A 21,816-nucleotide genomic window follows, 5' to 3' on the forward strand; every position below is an offset into this window, starting at 1 on the left:
TCGTACGATCCCACTGCATCACTTCCAGGTCAACGAGCAGGAGCGTGGAGTGTGACTATCTGATGAGGAGCGAGTGGCTGGCTAGATCTGCTTCTCTCTTTAACTAACTCTCCAGCTGACTGAAACTAATGTAATGTGAGGGGCTTGAAAGGAAAGATGAAGCTGACACAGTCACATGCACACGCTTGGACAGAAAAACACAGTCGAGGGTGTCCTTCCAAGGAAGGCCAAATCTCTCCAGCTCAAACAAAGCAGAAACACTATCTTTGAAGACACTCGCACAGTAATTCCTTCTTTAAATCCCAACTCAGCACTTCACACACGTTGAGTTTCCACTCTGAAGTCTTAACATCGCCTCCCTGTCTTTACATCCTCTTCCTGTTCAGGTAACGTGTCTTCATCTCAGCACGTCTAATCATCTCCAAATCTCCACTAAGTGTCTTCCGCCTTTTCAAGTCACACTTCTATTAAATAATAAATATCGTGTGCACTGCCAGCCTCCTTTGTTGATCACTCGCTAAACGAAACCACACATAATCACCTGTAATACGTTTTTTTATACCGTTCTTCCGTAACGCAGGAACCAAGAAATATCTGAAGATGCAACCATAACATACATGGAGAAGCCAGCACACATACTGATGTGTGGGCTGGAGCGCAACACTGATCAGAGATAATGGGCAGACATGACAGGGACTGCAATGCTGTCAAACCAAGAGAGGAAGGATGGAGGGATGTTGACTGAGAGAGAGGGAGGAGTGAAGGAAGGAAGGAAGGAACTCCCAATTCATCAGCAGCCACAGAAGACAAAAAGGCGAGGAAATGAACGAGGACACATGCCAGCTCACGTCAGCTCTGAAACACCCCTCCCCCCATCTGGACCCCCTACTCAAAGCGGCATCCCCTTCTTCTTCTTCTTCTTCTCCCACGTCTCGTGCTTCTCATCAGGGGGTTGATGTTCAGGACTCTGGCACTAAAACAAAATGTTCTCCACCTTGACGTTGTCGTTCTCTCCCCGGCTCATGAACCTCGCAGTCCTGCTTAACCAGACGAGTGACAATGCTAAATGTACTCACACAAGCAAACACGTCAGCGTGACATAATGTTCACGCTGCCTTGTTCTGCCTCTCCTGTCGTGTTGGGCTTCTCACATCTCACAAGGCTCATGCAGAAGGCCAAGACCAAAGAACACTGACGTCCAAACACATTATACACTGATGATGATCCTCAAACTGATAAATAAAACATAGGCGTCATATTTTCATTACATTTCCCACATGGTTTGAGGTGCTGGCGTGATTATGTCAGCTCATCTTCGCAATTGTTTAATGTATCTATGTCCTATACCAAGGATTTATCTCAAAGTGCCTCACTCCTGATATTCACACATTTCCTCTGTGCGAGTCTGATGGTTTTTAGAGATAACTTGTGACCAATCTTTCCTGTTAGCCGTCAATGAAAGTCTTTAGAGGAGAAGAGGTCAGGAACCATTTCCTTTTTATTCTATCATCAACACAACAAAGGGCTTCCCCCCCTACTATCACATCTAGGGAATGGAAAATAAAGTCAACGCGTCTCTCCACCCTCGGCTGTCAGCTCTGTCATGGTTTTCCCAAAACATTTTCTGGCTGGTACTGGTCTGCAAGCTAATAGAATTGGGAGAGTGAGCGACAGGGACACACACACACACACACACACACACAGAAGACCCACAGTCAAACACAAACATTTAAACAGCTTGATTGCATGTGGGGAGATGGGCACTGGGGGCTCCATAAGCCCCGTATTTGCTTAACAGCAAAAATAAGTGGACCTCTGAGGAAGAGGGGATGAAGCGTTCTCGGAGCAACGGTTAGAAAACAAGAGACGCAAAGATGAGATGAGAGAGAGGGAGAGAGATCATCCCCTTTCATGTTAATTGCATCATCCCTTTATCATATTCGCCACATGCTTTTTCAAAATGCAACTTATGTGCTGGATCTGTAATCATGAAGAGAAGCCAAACGTCCGACCTGCCACAAGGTCACAAGAGTCTTACTGACCGTATAGAGGGGAAAGATGTGAGAGAATTTACAGTGAGTGCGAGTTCTGTTCTGTTAATGAAGGTGAGGATTTTATTTCCATTTATTTATTGCATAAGCTGATGCATGAAGCGCTTCACAAGCTTTACATAAACAGATCTGTATTTATAGTATTCACTACATGCGGTTGCAGAACATCCGCCCCTGAACTGGGTCACCGAAATGTGACCTCTGACCCAGTTCAGGGGCCGCCTCCTTCGGGAGATGCAGGTTTAGTAGCCTGCGGCACTCGTGTCATGAATACCAGCGAAAATGAAACTGAAATGAAACAGTCTGGTCATCAGACGATCATCACCAGCTTGTCTCACTCTTACAGTTGCATTGTTAGCTACTTTGAGCCACTGCACTTACTTACATTTAGAGCTCAGCGACCCAGATAGCTAGACAGCTAGCTATAGCTTAATCGCCAGCACGCAATTAATCCTGGGATAGGTTGACATGAGAGGGATCCACCCGATGGATCCATCATTACTCTGGATCTGGAAGGAAGCATTTTGTCAGCTGCATTTAAAGGAACCTTCTAAATTGGACAGCCGAGGGAATTGGAATTGAATGAACTTGACCTTCATCAGATTATGACCTCCAGATCTGCCTTGAATAAAAGGTCGGTTCCCATCAGGTAAACGAGGAAACATTGGGGTTAAACCTTTTCGATTATGGTACAACTAAAGGGTTGGATGTAAAATACTCATGGTGTCATGGTTCTGGTTTCAGTTTGCAAGCATGAACTCAACGTCCTACTTAGAGACAAGAAGCAGCACCTGATTGTGGTTGTTTACGTGGATGTACACAGAAGAGGACATACACACCTATATCTGCCCTGAAGGTGAGCTGACTTAGCACGAGAGCAGTGTATCAATCTGGGTCAGTATGTACACACAATCTAAACACACACACACACACACACACACACACACACAATCATGGTTCACTTAATGGATCCCCATCCCCCTCTCTTCACACACACACACAATATTAGCTTACTGTACACACACGGAGCACATGGTTGTGTGGACGTACACACACCCACACTCATATTTGTCCTAGATACACACTTGTACATGTAGTAAATGGACACACATTCACATAAACCTGAATGAGAAATGTGTAACAGTATATGAGATGATGCACCCCCCCACCCCCCTTAACAGCCGCAGGCGTTCATGAAGTCTTTGTCAGAAAACACACACACACACACACACACACACCAGTTTTTATCCGTCTCTATAAATCCTTTCACGGATCACTTCCTCAAAACACCCTGCCAATATTCAACTTCCTTGTGGCAGCAGTGAATTGTAGAAAGAAAGATAACATGAAGGAAAGATAAGAGAGGGAGAGAGAGAGAGAAAGAGTGAGAGAGAGGGTGGGGAGACAGATTGAAAGAGAGGGAGGGGGCGAGAGAGAGATAACTACTTTAAAATTTCTATTTTCAAATTCAAAACAAACTCTACGAGTAAAGGTGGAAAATAAAATGAGTGATTTCTGAAGCTTAATTTTACAGTTGTGGAGTGAAAGTGTGTTGGGGGCGTATTATCTTTAAAGCTCATGAGGGTTTAGTGAACAGATTCTCAAAGAAATCATTCAGCGTTTTTTTTGTTATTAAATCACAATTATATTTTCTGACTTTGAATTTGATTAAGTCTTTTTAACCTGGACTTGGCATGCCACAGAAAATTAAACCACATACTGGAAATACTGGCTCCTAAGCTCCACTTTGCTCTATTAGACGGTTTTGTTTTCTTACTCCTCTAAAGAAGGAGCATGGAGGTGTGGGAGGAGAAAGGACAGCGGCAACATTGTGCCCTTTGAGCCCTCGTAATTCTCTGGCGGTCCGAATGCCTGAAGACGACCCTCTGCAAAGCTGAGACCTAACACTTCCACTTAGTCACACCGACATATACGTGACAAATGGTGAAAGCATATGAAGTATTCAGAGGGAGGTAAAAGTGCACATGTTGCACACTTTGTTTTTGTGTCTGCTTTATCTCACAGCTCGTGATCCCTCATTCTGTCTTTTTGGCAACTGTCAAGTCGTCTGTACCTTCAACTGCTGTTTTCCCAAGACTCTCAGTAGCTCTCATGTCTCCCTCTTTGTCTGTAGTTGTGGCAGTCTCCTCTCCTCTCTTAATATAAGTAGACTCACGTCTTTATCAGACCCGAATCCCCTCATTCTTTATTTTACACTCTGCCCCTTTGATGGAAATTTTGAGGACTGACTTGCACTTGACTGCCGCGGCTTCTCTAACACTCTGTCGAAAAACTCACAATTAAGTGCCACTTGACTTTGTGAACAGCAGAGTAATCTCACTTCTCTTGGAGTAATGCTATTTGTCCTGCACCTCTTACGTAAAAGCTGGAAATCAAACACACGAGTAATGTACTACAGAACGCCTCGCTGTGCCCTTTGAGCAGTTTGCTCATTGGCGGGGAAACTTCAGGTGCTGACAGGCCGACAGGGCTGTTAAGGTATTTTTGTTATCACTGCATTACCTCGAGTAAAGGAGACAAGGCTGAGTCCCACAGAGAGCATTAATGATTGATAACAACTTTTAAGAACGCAAGCACCGTAATGCAAGATAGGATCTGAACAAAAGGTTGTCCAGGATTTTTTTTGTGCACTGTAAAATGTACATGTATTTGTGAGAGAGAGAGGAGGGCGAGAGGGAAGAAGTGGGAGTGGAAGAGACTAAACCTCCACACAGTAGTAGACTGTAGTAACACACAGAGACACATTGTATAAGAGAGTTGTACGTTGGTATACAGATGTTAGCACACACACATATGGACACGCACACATACTCTTCATAGAAATGCTCAAATTTGGAATCTTGAACGCAACATCTGCTTTTTTCTGTCTCACACATTCATATAAATCATCATAAATCCACAGAACATAAAACCATTTTAACCCCAAAGCAACTCTCTCCATCCCTCCCCGTCTCTGCCAAAGCTCCACAAACAGTCCAGAAAAAGAGAAGAAGCACATCTCTTTACCTTCGCTTGTGCTCCTCGTCTGTGTGTGACAGTAAATTATCCTTGTGGAGATTTAAACACTGGCAGCATGTGTCCTCTCTGAAGGGGGAATCCTTTGCATCAGTGAGACGTCCCCTTCACTCTACACACAAACACACACACACATACGCGAACGTCACTGCACACACTCTCTCACACATGCTGCCTCTTGCACTGCCAAACCAGACTGAAGGCTGAGGAGAGGGTGTGTGAGCTGCCTGAGCTGAGCCCACCCTCTTTTCTGTGACTCTCCTGCAAGCACTCACCCTGCCCTCCTCCCTCCCTCTCTCTCTCTCTCTCTCTCTCAGTTCCCTCTCTCTTTCTCTCACTCACTCCAATTTCACCTCCCCCCGGCTTGCCAATTGACTGCCAGCATGCGTGCTGGGTCTGTGCCTCTAAGCCTTTAGATGTCCCAGTCCTCTTTTTAATTGCTGGCTCTCTGGCCTCCAAAGTTCTGCACAAAAACAAAGACACACAGATACAGTGGACACACGCAGCCGTGCACAAAAACACAAAAGCGGATACAAGTGCACACACAAGCCCAAATGCACACAATCGGGAGCCTTTCAGGGGACTTGGAGGGCCCTACATCAAAGTAAAGAAACACAACAACAAACCACATCAGTTAAATCTTCAGACATTTATTTTAGTGGCACAATTATAGAGAAGGTGCAGACTGTGCATTCACATAAAAACACCGTAAAGTAGAAATGTTTAAGTGCACATCATACACACACATTTAGACGTTCTAGTCTTCAACCAAACCTATAGAATTTTGATGTTTCTGGCTGAAAGTTAGTGACATGGGGCCTCATTATAGGGGGGTTTTCCGACCATGGTAATGTTGCAGTCCCCTGTACTTAGTCGATCATAGAATTTAAGTGCGCTCTCACAAAATTGCTGTTGCTATGGACTATCGTAACCCCTCTCAGCTAGGGGCCCCCATGCAATTGCCTGCTTTGCCTTTATTGTTGCAATGCCCCTGCCTACAATTAGAAATATAGATTTATTGAATTGAATTTATCCTCTAAAAAGACCATAGAGAATACAAACCAACACAGTGGAAAATAAGCTGGCAAGACATATTGCAGGATTTAATATTCAAGGATATAGACATGGTTTCAGGAGAAAAAGCATGAGCAATCTTCCAGGAGCATCTGTAGGTCATGTTATGATGCTGCTACACATTTCTCTCTTCTTTGTTTCTGTTCTGCTTTATGATTTTGACCCAACAGGCTTTTTGTAAAAGGAGTTTCACATGTAAAGAACACACCCACAAGTGGTATTGTTTTTTTTTTTACGTATCAACAACTGTAACAAGCAGTTTGAAACCTTCTCTAACAGATTTGATAGATTCTGATTCCAACAGTTTCTCAGTTTATTCGGAATAAAAACAAATGTATTCACAAAATCTGTGGAGTCACAACTGATTACTGCACCGTCCATTCCAGACTGTTCACCTTTGTTAACATCATAAGAGAACATGAGCAAATGTATGTTTTGTTTGGCAGAAATGAATTGGTTGCATTTAACCCTTGAAATTTGGAATGTTTTTAAATATTTTGTAAGTTGGTGGTAAATCTAAAAAGTTTTTAAAAAAATAACTTCAGGACCTCAGAGACCTTTACAATCCAAGAAATAATGAAACCTCCTTCAGGTATCTTCTTTTCTTAAGAGAGTTGTTGAGGAGGACATTGGTGTGGCATATTCAAATCTCAAAATCTGAACATTAAGAGGTTCCAGTGTATATAAAGTGTAAATAAAATTAGCAAAAATACACATTGAGAATGAATAACTGTCCTTGAAGACACCTCAGATTTATCAGGATCATTTGGCTTGAGGACATGGGAGCGATTACACAGCGGGCCACAGAACCCCATTGTCCCCGTCTGCTCTGCTGTGAAGCAACAGAAACCCACTGCTGTTTGGGAGTATTTAACATTTATAGAGGCAAACACGTCGGGACAAAGGGCAGTGAAGGTAACAAAAGGACCTGACACCGTCTCCACGGGGGGGAGCGATGAGACAGCCACAAAAACAAAGCCACTAACATCCGTGCGCTCTGGTATGCAGATAACACACGCACATTCACGGCTTTTGACCTCCAGGCACATGATGACATTTCAGCACCAAACTCAAACACTGCCACTGCGGTGTTTATTTGCTTATTTCAACAATTTTCTGTATGTACGTGTCCCCTCGCTGTGTGTCCGGCTGTCTCCTAGCACCTGTGGACTCATCGGACCTCTTCCAAGTCTGTCCCCATCCCTTCTGTCTCCCTGCTTGTTTTTATTTCGGCGTTATCTAACAATATAGATGGAGAAGGTCGTGTCCTGCTGGGAGCTGGCTGAAACAGGAAGCAACCAATCTGAGAGGATGAACGGAGACTTAGACAACCAGTTCCCACACTCCTACCCAAACACACTGTTATTGGGCTGTAATGCAATTATCCCAAGGAGTGGGGGAGGAAGTGGAAGACAACTCGACAGCGACAGCATGTAAGCACAAGCCGAATGCAGGAGAGGTAATAATAACAACAGCAGGTGGAGGATGTTATGTAAGTGGAGGACGTTAGGCGTTTCTTTTTTGTTTGCTTGTTTTGCTCTTTCTTTACTCATTTGGTGCACGGCTTCTGTCACGTGAACACCTTCTCTGTTTGTTGTGTGAGCCGTGCGGTCGGCAGTTAAGACAGCGAGGAGTAAGTGGATATCAAAGCCCGTTCAGCAGTCGTGTTCTCTGTTGAATAAACAGCCTGTTTGGTAGCAGCGCTGCGAGTGTAGCTGGTTTTGTTCTCCCATCTTGCTGCACACCTGAGCCGGCCTCCCAGCACAAAGGACTCCACCTTTCAATCCTTATCAGACGTTATCGTGGCACGTCTGTGCGGGTGGGGTGGGGGGGAGGTAATTTAAGTTGGGAGCCATAAAGGCAGGAGACAAAGATTGGTTTCCCATTTCATGCCTCCTGCCATCTCTGTTGCTAAACACGTCGTATTGAAATTCATGAACATACTGTATTGGGGACAAAAAAAAAAAGATGTGCACATACTATATGCACAGTGAGGACGCCCATCCACCCCCCAACCCACACCCACATTGCCAGATGTGATAAAATCATTATCAGCAGTCATGCGTGTGCAGCGGATGAATAATGCATGTACTGCTGGGCCACAATGGAAGGCTGCTACCTTTCTCTTGGAGCTACCGGTTGCTAGTTCCACTGCTTAGGGTCATATCAACTAATCCCTGTCTAGCGCTATTACAATTCCCATTAGCATGCCATACCACTATATATGCACCGGCACTGTTGTAGGTGTTGAATGCACACACAGACACACAGGCAGAGTCTAGAAATAAATTGAACAGGTAGACAGGTTTAAAGACACAGCCCCACTTATTAACAGTGAGGACAGATATGAGTGACAGGCCCTCGACTGGAGAATGAGCAGGCATCAGGTGTTTGACTGCATCCCGCCATCATCAACACAAAGAAACAACGGCGTGCGTCAGGTGGGACGCCATGATGGACAGCTTGGGTTTGACAATTTCCTCAGTCATGAAGTGTAACTGATCATACACACAATCACACTCACACACACCAAAACACAGATTTTGATTGCCCCCTGGTGGCTGTCTGCAGCACACGTCATAAACCCCTCCTCCTCCATGTTAGTGGGTGGCACACAGACCAAACTAAAAAGTCAAAGTATACGTTTTTAAGCGCTCACATCCTGGAAATTTTTACTTCATTTTTGGACATTGGGAGGAAGCTGAGACGCGTCATTCATTTTGATATTCAGCCCTCTGTGATAATCATTTAGTAGTTGTGCCAAAAAACACAACAGGGATATACAATGTTGGATGTGATGCCAAACTGCATTTATTTTTTTTAATTTGAGACTAGAGCTAATGAACGCTCCTGCTAAGTATACAGTCGAGTTAATGTTAGCATTTGCTAATGGGCCAATAGATTTTTGGTCCCATAGACTTCAAGGTCACACAGCACACATCTGTGCAATATTAGCCCAGAGCTATGAGTCTAATGAATATTCATGCGGGGAGAGGTTTGCTCATTACCTGCAGTGCAGTTACAACAGAGGAACAATGTGTATTAGTTATTTTGGTCACTGTTGCATTGCTGCTTCTCAACCCTGCTGCTGCACTCATGCGGTTTGTTAATATTCTTCTTGCAGGAGAGAAACACGACCTTGTGTCTGACTCTGAGCTCTGCTGTCAGATCAGCGCAGGTGAAGCATTTCCAACGAGAAGTGAAATCTGACAAGACACAGTGGAAACTCCTAACCCCGGTAATCAATTTAAAACAAACACGCAACCACACAGAGTGACATCAACGTGCATCCTACGAGTGAACATTAGATCAGTATGTAAATCCTCCATTCACTTAGTGAACTGTAATGCCACTCAGCACAGCATATACCTCCGCCAAGGCCCGGCAGTCACCTTAAATTCAATCAGGCTGCAACAAATTGCATCAGTTCCCTACATGTAGTATGCCTGCTTTTCAATTTGTTTGTATTTATGAATTCTTCTCTGGAAGATTGTTGAAATTATCCCACAATGTTATAAAAACTAAATTCTGGATCTGCCCCTTTGTTCAGGTTCACCCTGAAATGTACTTGGTTCTTTCTTGACCCCTGTCACATCCTTCCACCAAGTTTCCTGGAAATCCTTTGAGTAGTTTTTTAAATAATCCTGCGTTCAGTCGAACTTATTCTGACAACATGAAGTTGCAGAAGCTCCCTCACACACAGCACATGTCATATAAAACATAAATCCTCACCCTACAGACACTAAACAGTTAATTCTATATCACACTCGTTTTCAGTATATATCTTTTTCTAGCTCTTGCTGAGATAAACAGAAAGACGGTGTGCCACAGTCAGCACTGCTTTACTTCAGGATCAACTAGGTTTAAGACCGGATAGCGTCCGATGTGGGTTCAGACTAAAACAGGCAAAATCAACACACATGGATTTCCAAAGGCAAACATCAAATATTTCTTTTATATTTATCTGAAGGGATGAAACCAACGACCAGCTGAGGATTATTGATAAATTAAAACACCAACAACCAACATCACAGAAAAACCCATATCCCTCTATACTGTACATGCAGAAACCTGCAGATCACTGGTGTAAATCTTCTGTATCATTCTCAATTATAATCCCCATCAATGTAAACAGTGAGCGGTGTTAATTAGGCTGCTGCATTCACAGATGATTATCTAGGATACAAGCAGACCGGGGGGGGGGGGGGGGGGGGGGGGGGGTGTATGCAGTAAATCCCTTTTGTTTTCATGTTGAAATTAGCATCTCCATCTCTTCTTCTCCCTCATCTCTCTCACACTCTGATTCTCACTTGTTACAACAAAGTACAAACAAACAAAGTCCCAAGAATAGCGGCAGTGGAATAAGAACCTGTGTGCTTGTGTGAGTGGGAGAAATAATCCAGGATGTGAGGGAGGAAGACGGAGAGACACAGGCTGTAGCAGCGCTGAGACGGCTGCACACCCACCACACAACCTCCTGACCTTGTCACAAACTCATGAGCACAAACTGCACAGCTCGTTTCATTACTCACACACCCCAGTAACCCTGGTCTCTCTGGTGATGCACACACACACACATATATTATTCTGGGCTTTTGTTATTAAAGCTCGCTCCAGACACATCACACACAGGCTCAAACCCTTATCGCAAAACATCAAACGATTCCACTGCTCATCAGAGGCTCTCAGACGAGGACGGAAATGGATTCTAACATAGCATCCTGCACTAACCGCTGGCCTCACGCTCTGATATCATCTATTTATTTGTGGAACACAGACAGGAAAACAAACACTTGTTCGTGTGAAAGTCGTAAAAAGCCAAAGAAACCGAGTCTTTGCACTGTAGTAAAAATGGAAATTAGGTTTTCTGGGATGCAAAACCACAAATTTATGGGATTTGCTCCCAGCACTCAAAGCTACCTCAGTGAAACTCATAGAGGAAAGATCAGGTCAAAGGGATTCATCCTCTGGTGACTATGAATGTCTGTACAAAATTGTAGTAAGGGTCATAAACCCCAGCTCCTCCATGTTAGTGGATGGGACATGGGCCGCATACATATCAAATAAATTCTTCTTTCCTGTAAGATTGGTTTTAATTAATTGAACTGTCATGATTGACAGCTGAATGACTTGTAATTGGACGAGTGCGTGTATCAGCGGGACGTCGCTCCATCGCTCAAACGCTATTACACAGACTCCAAATGCTAAAGATGATGACGTTCATATCTGAGATGTTTTGGCTTCTTTCGGGATAATAGGGGGAAGTGAAGACATGTTTTTATACCGTCTATGATTAGTTTCTTTCATTTAAACACCTAAACAGCAGAAAGCCAATGAAAATAAATAACATCAACATCTTCGTCTTGGCATTGAACTCGACAGACGCGCTGTAGTATCCCCGGCTTTTAAACCAGCCACTGCTGTGTCGACTGAGTTTCAGCCACTTCAGCTGAAAGTTGACAGCGCCAGCAAAAAAAAAGAGGAGAGCGGGAGGGAGGGAGGAGAAAATGGGAGATGAGGTTAAGAGGTTGAGTGTGGGAAAAGGAGGGGAAGAGAGGGAAGAAGGGATTAAAGCATCAGAAGGAATGGTGTTCCTCCGAAAGATGACGGGGCTGATGGCTGCTCCCAAAGGACTGACCGGTTTACCGAGAGAGATACACAAAGACAGAGAGGAGACGCACACACACACACACACACATAGGTACAGACAAAACATTTCTACCTCAGAGGGCTGAGAGCTTGTTGTGTGGCATTGTGACGATTGAGACACACACAGCTTTGTGCAGCTATTAGGACTTTGCACAAACCAAACCAGACACACAATAAAACTCATTTCAATTTTAAATCAACAAATATACTGACAACACAACAACATGATTTTGGTAAACAGTAAAGTCCTTCAGTCTGCAGAGATGGAAGATATTGTGGGCATCACCTGACACACTGCACCCCCCCACCTCTGAACCTTTTACGAGTACATCAGCAAAACCAAGCGTGTGTTTTGCTGGTGTGACCTTACACGAACAATTCTGTGCTTTGATGAGGTTTGTGCTGTGCTCGCTGGCAACCTCAAATCATTAGAAGCACATGCGGCCAGAGAGAGGCAGACAACAGAAGGCAGAGAAAGATGGGGTTTAGAGGGGGTGAGAGACGCTGCCAAGCTGTGAAGGGTTTTAGTTCAGTGAACCTCACAAAGCCTCAGGACAACCCATACTTCATCTGGACATGTGACAACAGAAATAAACACGCAAGAGAAACGGTTAATGGTGCTTCTGTGAACAAATGTCTCACGCTATCTAAATAATTGCGGAAAAGAATTAAGCTCCCACAAAAAGAAGTTTTTGTGGGGGCTTAAAATGATACCGTCGTCTTCTAGAATCATTGTGTGCTTCCCCGACCCCCAGATTAATTAATTTGTTGGTAAAATGTTGATGTTGTTCCATTATGCGTCAATGATCAGTATTGTTTTTCCATTTGGCAAATTAGCTTTTTCCTGCAGTTGCTGTGGCATTTGAACGCCTGATGTTGAATTAGGGGATTGGTGAATTGATTTTCATTTAGAAGATTCACATGAGGAACACTGGTCTCAATTATGCACACACATGGAATGGAACGCCACACAAACAAACATGGCTTTCATGGGTTCATATGAGAAGAATGGATATGAGATAAATTGTTTAGTGCAATCAGGAAGGTTTCCTGAAACGGTGACAATCTGTCCTCCTGATAAACTCTTTCCCTTTACTTGTTTTGACTGTTTAATTGAGCAGTCAGGTTGAACCACAGCTAAAGCATCAAACTGGCTTCATGGTCCCAGTTAATGAGCAGCTACTGATCCTGGTACAGAACATCAATACATAATAAAAAGAGAGACTAAATAGACGCTCATGCACAAGTAACATCTCTCTCCATAGGTTCAAGTTCACCACACACCTCAGTGTTATTCTAATTTCAAGTCCAAGACCAGATGATAGACTCGTCCTCACTGTGGAGAATCTTTCTTTGTCTCAAGTCGTGCAGCTAAAGACACAATTACAAATTGAAGACAGTGGATTGACAAAGATAAAAAAAAAAACAATGAGATTCCACAAACAAGTGTCAGACTTAAGATTTTATAGAAAAAAAGTATTTAACTAGTGACATTGTGCTTCATGCACATGGAACAAAAGTTTGACCATAGAAAATACAGTTCAGTAAATAATCCAGTAACATACACAGTCCAAAAACAATAATTTTGCATTACGAGCTGTAGAAATGAAAAAGAATATAATCAATCACATTGTTACAAACAATTCAGCGAATTTGCAAAAGTCACAACATGTTTTAAAATCTAATTTCACCTTGTATCAAATACCTTCAGTCTAAATACATATTAAAAGAAATCACTAGACTGCTGTAATAAAAGACTAACTCCATATATCTCTAACGAGGGCATTTAGGGAGAAGATAAACGATGCCAGTCAATATTTTTAATCAGTAAACTGTCTTTGAACTGTAACAGATGAGGTTATACGAGGACAACCAGCTACAACTATCCGCTGGTGTAAAAATAATCGCTCTCACTGTAACATCTTCTCTGTAATTGCAGGTGATGTTGTCTCACCTCCTCCGGCAACACCACTCCAATTAAAACAGGTTAATTGAAGTCCAGGACAAGACTGAGGGCACTAAGTAATTAATATGAGAACTTTAACTACCAGGAAGAACATATATTTTACTATGAGCCATAAGACCAACTGTGACTAATGGTCACTAACATGTATGAGAGGATAAAGAAGAGTCTTTACATAAATACTGGGTGGGTTACCTTTGGCTAATGCAAGACAATTTGCATTAGGTGTCGTTAGATGGAGCTATGTAGCACAACAGTAAAGGTCAAGTGCCCTTGCTAAGGAGCACTTAGGTTTTATTACACACCATAATGTTTCCCTTGTGATTCAGAAATGTAAAAAGAAATAAGATCAAGTGCTCAGAAGAAAAGAAAATGCACATACGAGAAGAAAAGGGCAATTTGCAGATGAATGTCAAGCACGGTCTTAACATTAATATAATAATCAGTTAGTGTGATAGTATAAATAGTACAAAATGTTTTTAAAAGTATACAATTTGAAGATTTGCAGATTGTTTCTGTTAATTTTGTCTGACAGGTATTTGGAAAAGGAATATTTCACTATTCTCTGATAGGCAATGATAATAATAATAATAATAATAATGATATAATATATTGAGAAAATGATGCAGTGCAAGTCTTTTTTCAGTTTTGAATCCCTGACCATATTTTACTTTCCAAAACCATTTCTACAGCAGATGAATAATTTAGCTAAATGTGCAGTGTAAAGTGTATAATTTCGGTCTGGGTAATTCAAAAGAATGCAAAATATGCGCATATAAGGGCGGTAATTTCATCCTTCATCTCGGAGACCACGAGGTCAGAGCTCAGACTCACTCCATTAACTGTAATGAACAGAAGAAAGAAGAAAGGGACAAAATCTAAAGAGTGAAAGAGAGGAGAGTCTGTGAAGGAAATAAAAACTGTCACAGTCGTCTGGACAATGTCGAGTTTCTATTCTCTCTGTAAGAGAAGAACAGTCTGTCTTCTGTCGCCCCCCCCCCCCCAGTCTTCCCCGTCTCCCTCCTCGACAAGAGAGGAGTGTACAGTGGTCTTCACTCTGCTGGGAACCGCAGAACACTTCACACCTGAGCTGCACATCTCACACACACACATGAAGAGCCTTAAATGGAAAACTCACTAACACACACACACACACACTCTTAAAAGCTGTCACGCAAAACAGAATAATCACGAAGCATGAAATGCAGGAAGGTCACCTGGCAGATTAAACATACACACAAACACTCTCGCTCTTAGTGTGAATACAGGCTGATCTGTGTGACACCGTGTCTCTGGACTCGTTCCTATTCGCCGTCAGTGGATGTGGATGTTTGGTGAACTGGTTTCCTTCGTTTATCTTGTTCACTGCTTCCTCTTTCTGGAACTCCCTGACAAATGTTTGCTATGATAACATGTAAATGTCTAATGAATTTAAATAACTGAATCCCGAGTCTGTCTGCACGGAATAAAACCCACATGAAAAGGCCCTGAGGTAAAGCACAGCTCGTTTCTGATGATTTCATATGTTGCATAATGTGCAATTTACATATGAAAACTATGTAGATAAACCAGTACCTGTGTATTATTTCATATTATACTTTCATTGTATATTCATAAGGTTTGTTTAGGGCTGCTGTTATGATTATTTTCATTATCTAATAAACTGCAGGTTATTTTGAACCATGCTGCATCTTGGGTCAGTCAGTTCACCCCAGAGAGAAATATCTCTCCTGTCTGGATCGCTCCCCTGGAACCTTGTTATGAACATTCATTGTTCCCTGAGGATTCATCGTACTGTGACTTTGCTGATCCATGACTTTTACTCGAGCACCAGCAGTAGGTTAAAGTTCACGTACAACTTTCACAAGATGGATTTACACAAAATTATATATTGACCATCCACAGACTGTAAATAAAGATGGTGGACATGACCGCTTCTCAAAAGTGAAGCCAAAACATCTAAGTCGCCCCCTGGTGGGCAGCCGTTGCACGAGTCAAAGTCAACACGGCAACTCTTAACTTATTTGCTTGATGAATGATTCAAATGATTAATTTGTTTTCTGAATTCTCGGCCATCAGACATTGTTATTAGTACCTTATATGCTCTGCTAAGTACGTGGTAGTAAAGTTGCATTCGAGATTGTACCAAGCTACTAAGATGTGTATGAATCTTATATTACATGTCTTGTGTAAAATATTGCGTATAATATATTTGTTCGCAGTATAACAAATAGATATGTAGGATCTTTGCTGTTGCTTGATTATGGTCAACGTGTCATATTCCTGCCATTGACCATTCAGGAGTTCAACGAAGGAGCATCTCTGGAATGTAACACGAGGTCAGCGTCTGGAAACGTACTCAGTTGTCAAATATATCCAATCATGTGTTGTCTCTCTGCCCTCTTTCTTGCAGCAGTCTGCTAAACAGTCTTGAGACTCTTACAACCACTCATCCTAGAAAGAATAATAGGCTCCCTCTTGAGCTAAAGTGAGAGTTATGGTCGTGCAGGTTTAGCAGGTCACTAAGTTCGAAGGTCAGACCCCAGGACTGCTGTTTGACCATGGATGAGAGGGAGGGTGTCATGTGTTAAATAGGCCTTGGAATCCCTCTGGAGTCGTCTCTCAGCAGCTTGTACACAGAAGTGCAGAGTTCTCAGGTTGATCTCCTGGACTTAAAGGCTCCTGAACCATATTCACACAAAGAAAACAGGATTCACACACTTGAATATGTGACTAGAAATTAAATTCATAAAATTCATAGATGTAAGATCCATGAAGATTTTCTGAATCCACCAAAATGTATTTGTTTCTTCCCTGAAACCAACTCACCAACAAACAGACACGGGTCAAAACATAACCTCCTTCAGTGGAGAGCAGATAGCTGTGTTTAAGGGCTCCACTCTCATGATCACATGACTCAGAGCTCAGGGTCAGAGGTTAGGTCACAGGGGCCTTGTAATTAGTCTGTCTACCAAGCAACCATGTCTCGTAGAATGGGCGCCATTTATGGCATCTCACCCCTGACCTCTGGGCCCTTGTATCTGAAATGCGACCGCAATGTCAGTGTTGGACGATGTACCGGAAGGTGAACCCTCACCCTGGAGGACAGTGGAGAGTCGCAGGGGAGTGAGTGCCAATACTTCAGTCAGAGCATTCAGACTGGAGTTCCTGTTTGTTCCGAGACGTGTACAATGTGTGCATGCAGTTAGCGGCCGGACCCTAAATCACACCAACCTAATACAATCTGCCTGTGTGAGAGCAACCACTCCGTTCGAAAGCCACTGACCTAAATTAGCTTTTTTTTCATTTCCCCATTGATTGATACGCAGGAGTATGCAAATATATCTCTCCTCGTCCCGTTTCCAGATGGGTGGGGAAGCCGTGTGTACTGCGAGCAGCTGTTAAACAAGTAAGAGCCTGTCGTTGAGTGTTCAGTTGGAGTGGTGGGTCATACGTGTACCGCTGCAGCCCGGGGGCGGGGGGGACAGAGATGTGGCCGCACTGGTTCTCGTCAGCGGTGCTTCAGAGCACAAAGATGGCGGTTTATAGATATTTGAAAACAATCCTTTACAGACAAAGTACACAGAAGTACATAGAAGTACATACACGCATGCCACTGAAGTACATTTCTCCCCACTTACATGACTAGTTTGAAAAGAACCTCCCCCTCTGAGTCATGTAACTGTGAACACCACGGGCACGGCCTCACCACCTCCGATGGTGACTCTGTACATGTGGGTGTCGGACACAATTGAATAATCAGTCCTTTTCTTTTTTAATAATCCTCACACAAACACATGGCTGCAACTCGGTAAGCAACAAAAGCACCAAACCTTGTAAGACTGGTTCACCGGCACTTTCCGGAAGTTACTGCTACGTGGTTTCCATGAAGCTAATAATGGAAGACAGTTACGCTCCAAGCCTTAGTTAAGTATAGCTTGTCGAGACTGTCACTGACATTTTTCCTGGAAAAGTTGTGTAAAAAACATTTGTGACTCTAAGACAGAGTTTAAATAAAATAGGGATGAGACGATTACTTATTAAAGGACCATGATTATATTTACATGTGACCTTCAGCGTGAACTTTTGTCAACATCTGGTTGGACACTTCTCATCGTCTTTATCGTTTTATTCTTATTCATTACATTGCGTTCTTTTCTACTAAGCCTGGCTGGTCTCTCTCGCTGTCACGACCTCTCTCGCTCACTGTCAGCAGCATCGGTAGCCTCCATTATTCATCACCTCCACTCCCAGGCTATTTATACAAGCTTTTACAGTCTGTCTTTCCGCTCTGCCTCTGTCCACATTAATACAGCTACTCCCAACTTGTATATGCAGTTTTTTGGGGGGGCTATGTTTCAGGTCATGGCCTGAAACTGCCTCCATACAAACTCATAAGCAGATTTGCTCCATTGTAAAAGGCGGGACTTCTCTATGGTCAAAATGGTACTGAATCACTATTGCTATAACTGGTAAAAACAGAACCCACATTTTTACAAGTAAAATAACAAAAGCTTAAAATTTGACATTTTATATTCAGCTCTGTCAACAATCCTGACTTTTAAATTTATGAGCAGTCGATTATCGGTTGTTGAGAAGAAAGCGGAGAAAGAGACACATCCCGTATGCTAATGTAGTGGATGTCAGCGTCTTGCTGCGTATCATGTACAGATTTACACACTCTTTGCAGCTTGCCTCTGAACTGCTCCCTGGGGTATTAACTCAATAGAAGGGCCTCAAATCTCTCATTTCCCGCAGGAGGAGAGCAGAGTGCCAAGTCACTTCACATGGAAGCCTCTGCCATTCCCATGCAAAGGGAGAAGGCTTTTAGAGCATGCGATTTCCACAGCCACGCACCGGCTATCTGCAGGGAGGGATGTGTATAGTGTATGGGAGTGTATCCACGTGTGTTACTGTGACAGAGTGTGTGTGTGTGTGTGTGTGTGTGAGGGAGAGAGAGAGTTGGCCACTGCAGGGCACAGCTGTTCCATTTAATATCATGGAGGAAAAGCAAAGATTCCAATTTCAATTCCAATCAAAATCTGTTATCTATATTTTAGCAGGTTGGTTCACAAGGCCCGTCTGAGATGTTCATGAAATGTCATGTTTTTATGTATGTGCGATTATTTATTAAAAGTACACACATCTGGCTTTGTAGTACATGGGCCAGTCGTAATCTAAAAACGTATCTGAACTTATCTAACTTATCTTAAAAACTGTATTCTCTTTCTCATTTATTACTGATACATGATCTTCATTTGTAGTCATCAATGACTTATTGGACTCAGATGAAGATGTATTTCCTTGCGACTGGTCTGATCTGTCAATATTTCTGAGTTTGTTTAAAATGTGGGAAACTCCCAAACTGCCCAACTCCGTCAAATGAAGCCTCTAAAACACAGCTTGATTTAAACGTGGTTATTTAGTGTTGAAGAGCTGAATGTGTGACGCCATCTGCAGAACTGCTGCCATGTAATGAGAGCACAGACACTCAGCATGATCGACCTGACATCTACACAGTCCCAAGTGTTTGGTTTATAGATCTGGAGAAATAGAGTTGCATTGTGAATGCATTATTTGGCCGCTGTGTATTTTAAGTAATTTCTGAGATTTGCATCCAGTTCTTTTCTCTGACAGATGTATAAAAAAGATCCAAGTAAAAACAGTAACAGTGTTTTGACCACAAGGTGTCAGTAAATAGCAAGAGTACCTGGCTGCAGACAAGATGGTTGTCACTGCTCCGTGAGCGCATGCGCAGTAAATGCACGTTCAACGTAAATCGCAACCATCTTGTCTGCAGCCAGGTACTCTTGCTCTTCACTGACACCTCGTGGTCACTTCTTTTATTTGTCATTATTTATGTATTTCTGCAGACCGAACCCTCCAGCACGATAGGTGGCGGTAATGCACCTTCAACGTTAGGCCAGCAAACAACAAGAAAGAAGAAGAAGAAGAAGAGAAGGCGGAAGTCGTGGTGTTGTGATAGCGGGCTGCGGAAGTAGCTGTCACCCCCCCCCCCCCCCTCCTGGGAATCGAACAACAAATGTGAGCGGCTCACAGATGAACACCGTGGTCTATGTGGTGTCAAGCCGCTGAAGACGCTCCTGCTGCCGCCGTTCGTGTTGATCGGCATCCGGGGCGAGAGCCATGGCACCGGGCTCACCACGATCCACGGGAGGACGGCTAACGGCGGCTAGCTTAACGGTGCACGTTAACTTAGCGTAAACATTAGCATTTGGTGAATCATCTAATTAAAGTCAAGTTAAAAATAAAAAATAAACTGGTTTTCAAGTAAACTTGTACTTTTTACTCTCTTGGTCTTGATTGTGTCATTTATGACGTTTATAGATCTGCATGATTCAATTTCTCCTTTTCCATAATGTTAAAAAATATCAACCACACAACAAGATTTTCTATAGATCAGAAACATTTCGATCACAATATTAGAGTCTCTGTAATAAATGTAATATTTGTGTCACATGATGCACGTTCAACTTGCACATGTTTAATTTAACAAAGACAACGTTGATTACTTTATTTAAATCGAGTCAAATGTTGGACACTCAGGCTCATCTTCATCAAAACGTCAGTGCCTCTCAGTAATTACCTTCATGAATCGTTTCCTTGTCTTTATAGTTCTCAGTTGTTTCTCAGAATTCGCGTGAAGATGAATGAGTTTGCGGAGCCACACGGCATCGAACAGGATCACAACTCTCCTTCCTCTCGTCATGAATGTGTTTGCGTGTCGGGTTCTCCCTCAGCTCTCCATCCTTTCCTCTTGTCTGCATGCAGCCGGTGCAGCTGCAGATATCTGAGCTCAAGGCACCAGACGCCTGCAGCTTGTTTCAGGCTCTTGAAGTCACAGACGACAAAGGAAAGTTTTAAAATCCAATGAAAACTTGAAAACTCTGATTCTGGTTGAACAAAATGATTTTGTTGTATTTTGCTATATGTGATGTTACTGTGTGAAATGTTTTCATGGTGTTAAGACGTTTTAAAATGTTGCTTCAATAAATGAATAAAAATTAAAACCTCTGGTCTTTTTTCTGCCTCTTCTATTTGCTATTAAACCGCTGGGTGGCGCTGTTGGTTTAAACATCACTCACCCTCTGCAGATTTGAACTCTGCACTTTAGCAGATACTGATCGACACTTGATATTATATCATGGAAGGAGCAAAGAATGAATAAATCAAGTATGAATGATTAAAAGACAAATATTTAGCAGCAAGTCTGACATTTAAAAAGAAAACATCTGTATAATGTTAAACTATAACTTTGTCACAAGCATTTCTCTACAGTAAAAAAAAAGATAAGATGATAAATTAAAAATGAGCAGAGTAGATTGGATGAAATCAGAGAAATGTATGTTTTAATTAAATATTGATGAGGATAAACTTGAAATTTCAAGAGAACCAGACCATTCAACAAGAAAATTACTTGTTTCTTGACATTTGAACTTTATTCTTGAAATGCAAAAGGTCACAAATCTTCACTTTTAGTTTTATGCTTGCACCATCAATCTTCCATATTTGTAATTTATCTCCTGTTCCCTCCTGGTGCTCTGCTCCCTCAGAACGTTCCTGGAGTTTAATCACCTGGAACTCAGCCTCCACAGTTACAGCCTGAACTACCTGTGAAGTATCAGGTTGGAGAGGATCCCAAACAACAATAACCTTGGGCCTCTGCGTTGAATAAGTGGAAAAACCCATCGCTCTTCCCTCTCCTGTGCTCTCTGGAGGCCGGCTTATCTAAATAGAATTGATCGGCCCAAGTGGTCGTTCATCACGGCCCGAGCAGTCGTTTAAGGAAAGAGGAAGGAAGATTTTAAGGATAGGATGTTTTCAATGGGAACCTCTGTGTTATCAGTAAACTAAAGGAATTGATCGGGTTAAAAACGACAAGACTGAGAGTGTGAGGAAAATAAAACAAAGTGTAGGTGAGACGTTTATGTGCTTCAAGGACGCATGACGCTACATCCAGAACCTCTCCTGGAAATATCTCATCATGCACAAGGTGGATTGGCATTAAATTATTAAAGCGTT

General features: G+C 42.6%; 1 protein-coding gene and 1 long non-coding RNA gene across 2 annotated transcripts in view; one reads left to right on the forward strand and one right to left on the reverse strand.

Moving 5' to 3' along the window:
* tiam1a (TIAM Rac1 associated GEF 1a) overlaps positions 1-5,336 on the reverse strand; it is a 51,140-nt gene extending 45,804 nt beyond the window's left edge. The window contains exon 1 of the mRNA XM_020097283.2: positions 5,079-5,336. The gene's annotated coding sequence lies outside the window, so the exon portion shown is untranslated. The remainder of the gene's footprint in view (positions 1-5,078) is intronic.
* A 14,389-nt stretch (positions 5,337-19,725) lies between these two features.
* On the forward strand, positions 19,726-20,804 carry LOC138404860 (uncharacterized). Its single transcript, XR_011238622.1, has 2 exons — positions 19,726-20,011; positions 20,410-20,804. It is a non-coding gene; the product is annotated as an uncharacterized lncRNA (long non-coding RNA).
* The last annotated feature ends 1,012 nt before the right edge of the window (positions 20,805-21,816 follow it).

This window comes from Paralichthys olivaceus, chromosome 15 (genome assembly GCF_024713975.1).
Source record: "Paralichthys olivaceus isolate ysfri-2021 chromosome 15, ASM2471397v2, whole genome shotgun sequence".
Taxonomy (NCBI): domain Eukaryota; kingdom Metazoa; phylum Chordata; class Actinopteri; order Pleuronectiformes; family Paralichthyidae; genus Paralichthys; species Paralichthys olivaceus.